The following is a 12,097-nucleotide window of genomic DNA, read 5'->3' on the forward strand; positions in this document are numbered from 1 at the left end:
TCATTTGTTCCTACACGAATACAAACCCTCAGTCTTTACATATGGAAGACTTAATTTTTGGAGGAAGGATTCTGAGTAAGCTTCTGAACTGACAGGTGGTTCACATTACCTGGACCTCTCTTTCTGGTTGTGTAGAGCAAAGTACGGAGTCCCATTCCTATGACCTGTTGAATATACATGTATGTGTGTTCAACTGCCAGACTTCTGGGCCTTTTAAATTAGTAGGTATTTAAGCAGCATCACTGATTTGAAAAAGGTCTGGGTGAACCTATAGTGTCAGACACAATTAAGCTAAAGATAACCAACGGGTTTGTTTATTGCCAGGCTCTCTCTCCCCCTACTAGAGAGAGGGTAGGACTTACTCCTATCAATCTAAGTACATTAGATAATAGAAAGGGTGCTCAGAAATGTAACTCACCTGCATCAAGCCTGTTCCAGCACATGACAGCTCGCCAACCGATCCTCTGGCCACGGGGAAAGGAGGGGTATAAAAGAGATAGGGAGGAGGCCAGTCACACACACACTCACTCTCTTTCGCAACCTTACATCTTAGGTGAGATGCTACCTGTCAAGCTAGGGAAGCTGGATAAGCTACACAACTTGTTGAGCAGCCACCACAGGACCCAAGGAAAAGGTGTCCAAGGAGCTATGGGCAACATCCCGTAGGTAGGAGGTGAATGTGGTCTGTTGCGACCACACTCCTGCTGTCAGTACCCAATGAACCAACAGGTTTTTCCTGAATGCGAGGGACAGACCAATGCCCCTGACCTCATGAGCTCTGGCCTGGAACGTACTGTCACCTACTTCGTCAGGCACAGAGTGCACAAGTTTGATCGTCTCACGAGGCAAGAAAGAAATGGTGTTCTTGGACACGTCTTTCTTGGTCGAGCCAGTACTAACAAAGTCGTCGACACCCAGGCCTGGGCTGTTGAGTCTTCTTAAGGTAGTACCTCTCTTAAGGTAGTACCGCAGCGCTTAACTGGACACACCAGTATATTGTTTGGATCATTACCAGCAAAGTCCTCTAGGGAGGGGATCGAGCAGGACTCTAATCCGGCATCAGGAACCAACAGATTCCGAGTCTTTACTATGAATTCCGGGACAGTTTCGAGCAAGACAGATCCCCATCCCCTCGAGTGCTTTAATGTCAAAAGAAAGGCCATGTTGTTTGCCTGCTCTCTTCACCAATGACAGGGCAAGCAAGAAGACAGTTTTGAGGATCAGATCGCTGTCTGACTACTCTCGTAGGGGCTCGTACTGTGCATGAGTCAGGCTCCGAAGAACAACAGTCACATCCCACTCAGGGGGCTTGAGTTCCCTGGGAGGGGAACATAGAGATTTCCCATGAGGAGGAGAGATCAACGCCTTTCAGGCGTAGGACTAGGCCGGGCGACCCTGTAGCCATCAACAGCTGAGAAAGAGAGAAGCTTCTCTCAGCGGAAGTAAGACAAAGTCCACTACCTGCTGAATAGTAGCTCCAACCAGACAGATACCCCTTCTATGACACCAACCAAAAAAGACGGCCCATTTCCTCTGGTACACAGCCGCAGAGGACTTGCAAAGGTATCCAGACATCATTGTTGCTTCTCGACAAGAAAAGCCTTTTGCTCGCAAGAGATGCTGGATAGTCTCCATCCATGAAGAGATAGGGCCGTGGTCCCACCTGACATTGTAACCGTGGCCGTAGTCACACTTACAGAGGCAGCAGTCGCAGTACAGACCAACCTCTTATATGCGGGAACCTTGGGGCCAGGCCGCTGCTGGACCACAGAAAATCCCGGAAAATAGAATACTGTACACCCCAAAAAAATGAAACCCCTATGTAAATAGTCTCGCAAGCTAATTCCACATACAAATAACCTAGTTGCCGACTTGGCCAAGTTCTGACACTGCTTTTTATCATTTTTACTTATATATTATCACTATTTTATAATGCTTATATATTTTATATCTTTGGACTCTTTCTTCATAGTGTACTTTATAAAACACATTTAGCCTACAATCCCAAGTTAGCCTAGCTATACGTCAACTACTGAACTTTTCTCAGAATTTGTAAAAAATTATCAGTGAATTTCACCACCTAAACTCGCGATCTTCATAATTATTGCAATTAGTTTTGTCATTTATTTTGATTGTAGAGGGTAATGAGATAACAAAAATAAAGAAGGAATTTCGGGGATCACTCGGTGCACTTGATGCTTCGCTGTCAAAAAAGCAAACAAAGCACAATGCCATCTAATGAGGAAAATGAATATTAAACATTCACTAAAGGGAGTCAATTCGGGATCACAAACACCAAAGAAAAACAAAGCTTGAAACAGGATATAAATCAATCATTAATGCTTTTAAACAAGGTATTTATTCTTTAATGCAATATAAAGGCTAAGGTAGCCTTAAACCAAAAAATTATATATACATACTGTGCTGTAGTAGGCCTATATTGAACCTGCAGCTCAAACTGGAAATATTGTACGTATTGTACAATAATTAATGCTTCCCAACAAAGTTTGGTAAATGTAAAAAATGTAAATGAGACGGCTGCACGAAGATATCATTTTAATATAATTCTTTGGCTACACAGCTGAAAAGGGTGTATACAGTGCAGTATATACAGTTGAGATGAAAGTTGTAAATAATACGAAGCGCTGCCCTTGTGGCCGCTCAATGAAGCAATGGTGGCCAATTCAAAATCTAGCTGAACCATGGGAGTTTCCAGACCACAGAATGCCGGTTTAAAAAAGTTCAAATGTAGTAGTCATAGAGGCACTAAGGTAGGAGATCAACCCCCGGACTGAAGGCTCCCCGGAGATACCTAGGGAGGGCCAAAGCTCCCCGAGTTCCCCTAACATATGTTGTCTTTCCCCCAAACCTGAAAAAGTTGGGTTAGTTGAGGCTGTATCCCTTTGCTCTCTGGGGGATTCCCCCCCACATTCCCTGAACGAACAGAGAACGCCTGCGAGTTGTCATCCTGGTCCATCGTCCCAGCCCCTCGGACTGTCTATTGACGGAGCAATAGGATATAACCTCTCCCTGAGGAGAAGTAGCAACAAGAGGCAGTTTCAACTGTGGAACAAAGGAACTGGATGAGTTCATAACCTTCGGCATCACCAGGGGCATGTAACCCTCCAATGGCGTAGAAGCAGCTTCCTCTTGCATTTCCTTTTCTGAGCGAACTGCACCCGTTGCTCTGAAGGCCAGTCATGACACTCATCACAAGGGCTACTTGGGTTGCATTCATGCCAGCAGCAGTGAGTGCATAGGGTGTGAGGATCAATTTCACGAGGGGAGAGGGGATAGGAAGCGATTGCAAGGGACATTCCCTGTGCCTGGGCAATGCCACATTGCACAAGGCTTTCCCCCTCCCCCTTAGGCTGAACTGAGTCATAGGTTTGCATATCTATATGGAATCACAAAACACACAATATACACTAATATAACAAACAACAATCACACAGAAAAACCTTGATCGTAGAGGCGAGTTGAAGGAAAACTAGTTTATTGGGCAGAGGCGAGCGAGATACAAGCTTCTCCTCCAGCAACCAGAAGCTAAGTGAATCCATTGCTGGGTGGAAGGGTGGGACTCCCCCACCCTACTGCCAGTAGTTAACTACCCAACTGCCTTGGTAAGAACTGAATGGCCAGTTTCCAGCTGTGCTGAAGATATTTCCATATGTAAAGACTGAGGGTTTGTATTTGTATAGGAACAAACAACATTACATTACTCTGCCTGTGCCTGATGCCATCGAAAAAAATTAACTTGGTCTACTATTTCCGCTGCTATGCATGAGGATATCCTGGTGCAGACTGTATTTGACAGCATGTAACACCCCCACATTTCAGCAGTGCATATCCAATTAAAGTTTTTAGCGTACAGGTTGACAATCATTTAACCAATAATTTTACAACCAAAAAGCTCTAAAAACTTATATTGTTTTGTGAAGGGTAGAGTGTCAGTCATACGGTTCGTTTGGCTTGCCAACAGCTGATCTAAGTTACTCCAATTCACCTGGGTGTAATGAAGCAAGACTTGTCAGGTGAGCCACCAAAAATGTGTGTACACTGTTGGGCCCAGTTAGGTTGTTACACTGGCAGTATTAATTTCTTAGAGTCATATAGTACAGTTGTATTTAAAATAATGATAACTTTAAACCTGTTTTACATACTGTATCCGATTATGTTCAAGTAATACTATCATATATAATTTGAATACAGCAATCATGCAATGTTCATTTGCATTCTTTCTCATAATCATCAACTGATTAAGTTTTACCGACATCCTCATTGGCATGAGTTGACATATTAACTGAATGAGTACTACCATTATCTTTACTGCCATTAACTGCTGAACACAACATAACTCCAACATGTTTCTGACATTCATTTTGGTTGCAAATAAGTAGGCTACACCTAGTTTTAGAGATACTGGCCCCCTCACATTCGACAGTCATGGGGACCTCAGTGGGAAACTTTAGTTTTCTGAGAGGGGGACAACAAAAAAAAGAATAAAATACAGGGTGTATTCTAATTATGTCCATGATACTTCTGCAGATTATGATTAAGGTAAGGTTTATTTGAGGTTTTAAAGGGACATATGTGCTTAGTAAGGACATAGTAGTAGTATTAAAGTAGTTCAACCAGACCAATGAGCTGACTTTCAGCTCTTATAGGATTGGCCCGAAGGATTAGGATAAAATACCAATGCCCTGATTGGGACAGATAGGGGGTCCGGGGGGGGGGGACCCTGGCTAGGTAAGGCCTCAGCACCCTTGATTCGTTAGGTAAGGGGTCCAGGAGGGCAAAGCCCCATAGCTGGATAAGGACCCAGCCTCCAGGTTTAGGCCTAGGTTAGGTTCTTTATTGTGGGCCAACTGTTATTTGCCTCTTAACTCTACTCAACAGTAAAGGGGGACTGTGGGAATTTGGGGTTTTGGGTGGGGAAAGCGCAGAAAAGGAGCGGACATGTTTACATTGTGGAAGTGTCCCCTAGAGGAGGAAAACACCAGGGAGCCATCCACTGATAGGAGGGAGTGGCTGAAAGGGAGGGAGGTAACTGGGGGCAGGGAAGGAGAAAGTTCATGTGCCCCAACGGGGGGGTGGGGGTGGGAGGAATGGCGCATGTGGGGTGGGAGGAGGAATGCACAAACGCAGAACAAGATGGGAACAAGAGTGGGCAGCAAAGAAAGGGGGACGCAACACAGGCTGGGAACGGGCAAGGGGACAAAGAACATGTGACCGACGAAAATAAAGCTTCACCTCCTTTACCAGCAGCCCTAAGTGTAAAAAAAAAAAAAAAGTTTCCAAGGTAAAAACTGGCACTGAGATCTACTTAATAGTTCCAAACTCATAAAATAATGTGGGAAAAAAAAAAAAAAATTTGGCACTAAGACAAGAAGCCCCAATAAACTTACTTTAGGGACCCCGAGCCTCCAACCACTACCGCACCAGGGGCTAAAATTCACCCCCCCCGTGTTTTTTTTTAAAGGGCCGTGATCTTGATGGAGCTGAATTAACATCTCATAATTGCCTGACAACAAACGTTAAATTCCCGGCAGCTGACGTAAGAGTTTTAGCAGGTTGCACGCATGTAATTAACCCATAATTAACCCGAGAAGTCCATCCAACAAGGGGTTTCCATAAGCGATCTTCATAAGACAGAGCACAGGTACGTCTATTTCGAACGGTTCATATCCCATTCGGCAAGTGCAATAACTTGTTAACATATGGGTACCCAACACACCCCCGGGGCCAGTATTAAACACGGCGAAGGGACATTCCCTTTGGCCGACAACAAACAGATGCACCGCCAGTATCAGAACCCCTAAAAGTGTAGAAAAAACCAGCTGAAAAGGTAAAAACTGGCGCGGGGCTAATATATAGAATTACCTTCACGGTTTTCATTGTTTCCCCCACTCCCCCGAAAAACACTGTGGTTCCCGTAGATAAACTGTAGGAAATAAGCCCAAGGGGGAGGGGTCCCGTGGCCTATCCCTATACCTACTAAACTATTACCAAAATGAATGTCCCGGGTAGGCTATTATAACCATTGGCAGAGTTGTCGTCAAAGACAACGAGCCCAAGCTGGGTTGTTGCAATTTAAAATGACTATCTTAACAGAACTTACATATCTGGCTAAGCCTTTGGCTAAATTCGTCTTTAATATATGGCCAAGACTAACCTTGACCTTGGCAGACCTCTTGGCCATACCCAAGTCTAAGATTCAACTGCTCACAGAGGACATTTTCCCTCAGTTCTTACTCCAACTTGATGACACTGCTTTATTTGGCCAAACAGGGCTTACATGACACAGCTTACCGACAATTATGGAGTTAAAATATTATTAAATTAAAAACTATATTTGCCATATGTTAAGGTCACTTACCTACAGTCCGGCAGGTTTTTGCGCCGGCTTCTTAGTTCAACATGACGTGGGAAACTTGCCAAGATTTACTTTTTAATTTTATTTAACTTTTTTTCTTTTGCTTAAAAGCATGTGAGTAGTTAGTGTGCTCCTCGCATGCACAAGAAATTACAATTTATAAAATAAACAATGTTTTGATTACAAGCATTTTTATGCCTTTTCATTTGATTAATGCAAAATAAAAACACGATATTTTCTTAAATGCGTATTGGAACCATCCAAGGAAGTAAACGATGGCTGCGACAGAAAAAACGTATATCCGACTAAATTTAATGGACTTTAAAATATCATTGCATATATTATACCAATCGATGTTTACAGTGATAATAACTAAAGGGTGAAAACATAATATACAAATTCAAAATGTTCAAAGAACGACATTAACTTGGCTTGCAACTATCTACTGAAAAAAGGCAACTTTTACAAGGAGCTTTACAAATATAAGCAAAATAACAAGTGAATGCTTTATACTTTGCATATTAATTGGTGTACCCAAACGTCAAACATAATGGTCATGAAGGAGAGGCTCAAAGATGAATATACTAAAGAAGTTGATGGCGTACATGCTGTTCTGAATCTGTGTTCATTTATGTCTATGTTTATGCAGGAAATGATGCACGATACATGCAGGTCTATTTCATTGCTACTTTGTTTACGAAAATAATAAAATGCCACATACCTATACCTTCTATTTCATTTACCACTTGAGCAATGCTTTCCTGTAGCAGCCTTGCCTGTAAAAGCACAGGAATTTTTCCCATTTCTCGTACAAATTTAATGTCTCTGGCTTACTTGTCACGCACCCTTGAACTTCAAGTAGCATTCATGGACCTTGCACTTGGAGGAATTGAAGTACCCTAGCCAGTGTTGCCACATAGGACACACTAAGTGTATTCCAGTCGCTTACAGACAACTACACAGGACTCCCTAGCCGCAACTAGTCGACAATGCAGCTGGGAAAGGAGTAACTCGAGACTCGACCAGCACTGCTATATAGTTGAGCAGCGAGTTTCAGTCGCCTCAAAATGCGAGGAGGTTGGTTCTAAACCAATCAGTGTGTCGTCCGTAATGCAGCTGGTTTCAAACTAGCTAAGTCGGCTTGCAAGCAGTCAGTATAAATTTTTTCATGCAGACAGGACAGTATATGTGTAAGCATTATTATTATTATTATTATTATTATTATTATTATTATTATTATTATTATTATTATTACTAAGCAGCTTAATGAGATAACAGAGTCGGTCAGGTAACTAGAATCCCGGGGCTTGCGGAAAGGATTTGTTCTAAATGGGACAAGGCAGAGAAGTTAAGAAAGTTAAGTAGGGGGACAAACTGAAGGGATACTGCAAAGAACCTGTAATATTTTTAGGATTTGAGAACAACTTGTTTTAGCTAATTGAATCTGAACTGGCATGTATCAAATTGGTGTTCTAACTACAACTACCGGATATTCATCGAACCGCATTCTAGTTCTTCAGAGACATCATCATCACTGAAATTAGTGAGATCTGAGTCGGGAATTTATACGGCACAGCCTTTGGGATCCTCCTCTAGGCAGAGTGATTTTTTTTACATGCTTATATTTTACTTGACTTCTGTCTGTCTGTCTTCAAATCTTGTAACTCAATTTTCGACCTGTTCCCTTCGTTCGATGGACTTGCAATTTTGCATGGTTACTAAATCCCGGTTACAATACAACCTTACATGATCAGCAGGTCAGCAGTGACCTCTAGTGACCCTACAGTGACCTCTCACTTCTTTGACTCGGTAGAATCTATCTTCCACAAAACCCTTCCCCTTCCCTCTTCCATCCCCTTCCCTTTTCCATAACCCTTCCCCAGCATATGATCAAGTGTTAATTTAGCTGTCCTCCCCATCCCCTTCCCCCCTCCCTTCCGAAGCACACAATCAAGTGTTAATGTAACTGTGTCCTCCCCTCTTCCATCCCCCTCCCCCTTCCCAGCACACGATCAAGTGTTAATTTAGCTATGTCCTCCCCCTTCCTTCCCTCTTTCATCCTTCCCCTTTCCAGCACATGATCAAGTGGTAATTTAGCTGCCCCCCCCTCCTTTCCCTCTTTCATCCCACCCCTTCCCAGCACACGATCAAGTGGTAATTTAGCTGTGTCCTCCCCCTTCCTTCCTTCCTTCTTCCATCCACTTCCCCCTCCCCCATCCGAAGCCCAAGATCAAGAGCTAATTTAGCTGTGGCCTCCCCTTCCCCTTCCTCCTTCCGGTGCATACGATCAAATGTTAATTTAGCTGGTCCTCCCCTCCCCTTCCCTCTTCCATCACCCTCCCCCCCTTCTCCCTTCCGAAGCACACACTCAAGTGTTAATTTAGCTGTGTCCTCCCCTCCCCTTCCCTCTTCCATCCGCTTCCCCCTCCCCCTTCCGGAGCACACGATCAAATGTAATTTAGCTGTGTCCTCCTCCCCTTCCCTCTTCCATCCCCCTTCCAGAGCACACAATCAAGTGTTAATTTAGCTGTGTCCTCCCCCTCCACTTCCACCTCCTCCCTCCCGTAACCCCTTCCAGAACACGATCAAGTGTTAATTTTTCTGTGTTCTCCTCTTCCCCTTCCCCACCCCTCACACTAACCCTCCCCTCTATCTCCTTCCCATTTTCCTCCCCTCCCCTCCCATTTCCCCTTTCTACTCCCCCTACCTTCCCTCACCATACTACGTAAATGGATATCAGTTTCGTTAACTACAATCATAAACTGGTTGCAATTTCTGTCAAAACTAATTATAAAATAAAAAAAAAATATAAAAATTTTGTAGACATGCTTTTATTAAAATGCACTAAAAAGTGAAAAATAATTTTTTGAGACACCAGGATTTTTTACAATTATTAATCATGTCTACAAAAATAAAATCATGGACCCCAAACATGGAAGGATATGCTACAAAAAAAGAAATAGGTTTTTTATTTCTTATAGCAATCCCTTCCATATTTGGGGCCCATGCTTTAATTTTTTAGACATGATTAATTATAAGAAAATCTGGTTTAAAAAAATTATTTTTTACTTTTTAGTGCATTTTAAAAAAGCATGCCTATAAAATTTTTATATTTTTATTTGTTTCTTTGCCTTGCAAACCAGGAAAGGGATTCTGTGAAAAGGAAAATTGTATCCTAGATGGGAAATACAACACTAGAGGGTCCTATGACTTTTCATTTACTATAAGGCCTCATTTCATGCTTGTCTCAGTATTTCAGCCCGTTTTTTTTTTCTGCAAGAACCAGGTGATCAGACAATGTGTGCTCAGTGTACTGCTTGCTTGCAGCTTTAGTTGTGAGGGCAATAATTTAATAAAAATTATCTTTGAAACCAATGAAATTCACATTGTATGACAGCTATACCTTTAAAGTCAGGTCTCATGGGTCTAAGTATTATCATGAATTCATCCATTATGCATTTTACATGATGAGGACATGCCTCAACTTTTGCCATACTGTACTTCATTGCTAAGCTTTCACTATATCTTCATATCGTGTACAGTGAAGCTGGCTAGGTGAGGTTGATCTTCAGCAAGCTACATCACCATTTTTGCACTGTTATTACACTCTGGCCCTACAGGTGATGTACCATAATCTTGGTACAGTAATTCAGCTTCATGCTGTCCCACAACACCTCACGGTTTAAACCTTTTGACAGGATACCAAATGTATTTTGACTAGATAGAGGTGAGTGGATTCTTCTCAGGGTTATTACAGCTTGCTGAAGTAAGAATGATGCTCATGATCTAATTACTTAAGGACTTTTGCTCAAGAGGAAGGTCTTTTACTCATTAAAAGCAATAACTTAGTTGATACTGAATAACCCAGAATGATTTGGCTGTAACCGAAAAACTTTTTTGTAATTTAATTTTTTTTTTTTGAGAACAGAGAGATCCGAGATAAAGACTTGCTGGGAGAGTTATTGACATTACTTACAAAGATTCAGACCTTGTGACAAGTCCTTGACGAGCTGAAAAGCTTTCTGGTGATGTAATGTAGAAATCAAGTTGTAAAATTGTCTGGCGATGCATAGACATTATCATAAAAATTTTTACATTCTGTTTTTCCCTTCATGAGGTTAGACTTACAAAGGGAGTTCTCTTCAGTCTACTGTGTCCTGTGCTCTTCCTGCCCAAGCTCTCATCTATCCTCTTCCCCATGATTTCCTTCAGGTCTTTGTCCTGCTGTTTCCAAATCTACTGCTTTTCTGGCCAACTGCTCCACATCCTTTCTCATCACAAGTCCAAACCATTTCAATCTTTGGGATCTCATTCTTCTTGTTAGCTTCTTAATACCTCATCTCTACCAATTCCTCATTTATATGACCTTCCAACTGAACTGAATTGGATATATGGAGTTTAGACCAAAGGCCGAGCACTGTGACCTATGAGGTCATTCAGTGCTGAAACGGAAATTGACAATAAAAGGTTTGAAAGGTGTTACAGGAGGAAACCCTTGCAATTGCACTATGAATCAATTATTAGGAGGGTGGAAAGTCAGATGGAAGAAAGAGAATATGAAAGGAGGTACAGAAAACGGAATGAAAGGGGTTGCAGCTAGGGGCCAAAGGGATACTGCAAAGAACCTTAAGTGCTGCCTACAGTGCACCACTTGAGGTGCACTGACAACACTATCCCCCCCAAGGGGACATTCCAACCAAGAATAAATGAATGCAAGAAATTTAAGACACAATCTGGCCATGAATCGTAACATTCTATGGTTTTACCTTTCCAAAACCTCCATTTTCTTGCAACTACCCATGCTTCTCTTGCATAAAATACAAGCCTCATGTAACTATCATAGGTCTTTGCTCCTTCTCAACTATAGTAATTGGACATTTTTATTTTTCAGTCATCCAGTCATCTCTCATGCTTTCGGAGTCCCCAGGCCCACCATAACCAAGAGCTATTAAATAGATGTAAGCCTCTGTGGATTAAAATGTTCTAGAAAAAGTTCAAATGATGTAGGCAGTCTTGAACATAGCACAACATTTGCTTTGAAGCAAGAGTAATTCCTATGCAAGAGCAGAATTGTCAGTAAAGTTCTGAAGTAAAACACATATTTTTTTGTAATTTTATTTTTGCTAATAAATAAATAAATTTCCTATTATGTCTCCCTTTAAGAGCCCACAAATAGGTAACAATTGACTATAGAGTCTTAAGTGATCCATCTCGGTATCCACGGAAGACCCCAACCCACGTTTAAAAATCTCTGTACACATTTGCATAAAAAAATATCACTATCCTTTCTTAGGATGAGCGAGGTAAGGCATTATTTAGGATGAGTTGTAACTTTACAAAGGAAAGCAAGTTTACATGTTGACAATGACAATGTATTTTAATATAATTGCACAACGGTCTTACTTTGTGAAGATACAACTATCCAGAGTAGAAAGAACAATCTACTATTAATCATTTTAAAATTGCACCATTATTTTGGTATAGAACTAATACTTTCAAAGCAAATACAAATGCTTTTGAGAGAAATTTGCTAACATGCCAAAAAGGTTTTTAATTATAGCCAATACATTTTTGCAATGTCAATATTGCCTCATTCTGTAATATCTCTCTTTACATTGGTATTTTCTTTAATCACAAAGTTTAAACTTAGAAATGTGTTCTATAACCACAGGGACCAAATCATAAACAAATGCAAGTACTGCATATTAAAATACTTTTCTA

The 12,097-nt window shown here is 41.5% G+C and overlaps 1 long non-coding RNA gene across 1 annotated transcript in view; it reads left to right on the forward strand.

The window, feature by feature from the left end:
* LOC136832775 (uncharacterized) overlaps positions 1-11,470 on the forward strand; it is a 53,699-nt gene extending 42,229 nt beyond the window's left edge. The window contains exon 3 of the long non-coding RNA XR_010851313.1: positions 11,268-11,470. This is a non-coding gene — a long non-coding RNA (uncharacterized lncRNA). The remainder of the gene's footprint in view (positions 1-11,267) is intronic.
* Positions 11,471-12,097: the final 627 nt, after the last annotated feature.

This window comes from Macrobrachium rosenbergii, chromosome 50, assembly GCF_040412425.1.
Source record: "Macrobrachium rosenbergii isolate ZJJX-2024 chromosome 50, ASM4041242v1, whole genome shotgun sequence".
NCBI lineage: Eukaryota > Metazoa > Arthropoda > Malacostraca > Decapoda > Palaemonidae > Macrobrachium > Macrobrachium rosenbergii.